Source organism: Salmo trutta, unplaced genomic scaffold, assembly GCF_901001165.1.
Source record: "Salmo trutta unplaced genomic scaffold, fSalTru1.1, whole genome shotgun sequence".
Classification (NCBI taxonomy): domain Eukaryota; kingdom Metazoa; phylum Chordata; class Actinopteri; order Salmoniformes; family Salmonidae; genus Salmo; species Salmo trutta.
In genome coordinates, this window is record NW_021822992.1 from 53262 (window position 1) to 54823 (window position 1562).

Genomic DNA, 1562 nt, shown 5'->3' on the forward strand with positions numbered 1-1562 from the left:
GGAATTAAACCTAGCCATGCAGAGAGAGTGGATAGATTACTACTACTACCTGAGGGGGAAAAAAACTAGCAGACACACCTGGGTTCAAGTAAGATTTGATACATTTGTATTGTATTGTTGTGATCAGACGAATGAGTCAACTGTATATGTATTTTAAATGTGTCCTATAAAATCGATCGATATCATTTAAAATCCTTTATTTGGGCTTTATTGAGCTTACTTGTCGCAATGTCGAACCATAAAGAACAGTCGCAAAAAGGACAAACCCCCTCCACCCCTCTGGCACTCCGAGGCAGACTAGAACAAAGGCTGAAGGAATTCGAATAGTATTTGAATCCAGGTCTGATAACTACAAATTGTAAAGACTAGGGTTCCCTTTGGTTGCCTTAACAACGCTCCATTGTTTGATGTTGACCACAGCGTAAACAACTCTGTGTACCAACATGTCGGCATTATCACATAGCATCCACTCTCAGAGTGTAGTTAGGAATAACTTCACCAATCAGGTGAAGATGTGGTTTTAAAAGAGGACAGTGTCATTTTGAACACTGCTTGCTGATTCACCCATCCATCTTCCACACACACACACACACAACTATTGTTCCTGAAGGTGTGCTTTGCTTTCCTGTTTCCGAGGCTGTGTGCAGTCTTCAGAAACTCGTTGCAGAGAGATATTATAAAGACAAGACATACATTTTTTGAAAAACCAAAAGTACTCTCAAGCAATTCCGTTCGTCGCACACGTCAAACACCATCGTTAAACCGCGGTGCAGAGTGTTGCATCAAACCAGTGCCGCATTGCCTGAACAAGCTTTCTGTTCGGCAAACCATCAAAACCATCGTCAAACCCCGGCGCGTTTGCAGACACACACATCTTCAAACCACACAGTGCACACGGTGTGAGGTTGGGGTCGAAGCGAACACTTTCCCCTCCGCAGACTTGGTGTTGGTGTCGTACATGGGTGGTTCTCATACGTCGCCTGGCGTTGTTGTTCTCGTGGACTGAACAGCCGGTGTACTGGGTCTGATCTGTTTTCCTACAGTATAGAGTACACACAGTACACACACACAGATCTGTCAGTGAGACAATACTACTCCATCAATCTACTGTACATCTGCTGTTTTAAAGCATCAACCACTTCTCAATGTCAAGAACATCTCTACGAACAGTGAAAACTGAAATATGTTCCATTTCTCTTTACACAACCAAAACCAAATATTAACAAGACGTGGTCCCGTGTGGCTCGCTGTACACTCACTGCACAGTGTGGCGTGGGAGAGAAGCCTCTGCTAAGTGCTGTGTATTATTACTAGGTTACCGAAGCTACGTACCGTTGTTTGTAGAGATAGAATCCCAGGCCTGCCAACACGAGGCCAAAGAAAGGTACCAGGATGGCTATGGCCATAGAGCTACTGTTGGTGACATGAGGAGGACCTGCAGTTGGGATGTTGGTCTCTCTCACCTTCATACCTACATGGGGAGGAAACCAGGAGCAGGAGGAGGAGGGGAGGAGGAGGAGGGGAGGAGGAGGAGGAGGAGGAGGAAGGGGAGGAGGAGGAGG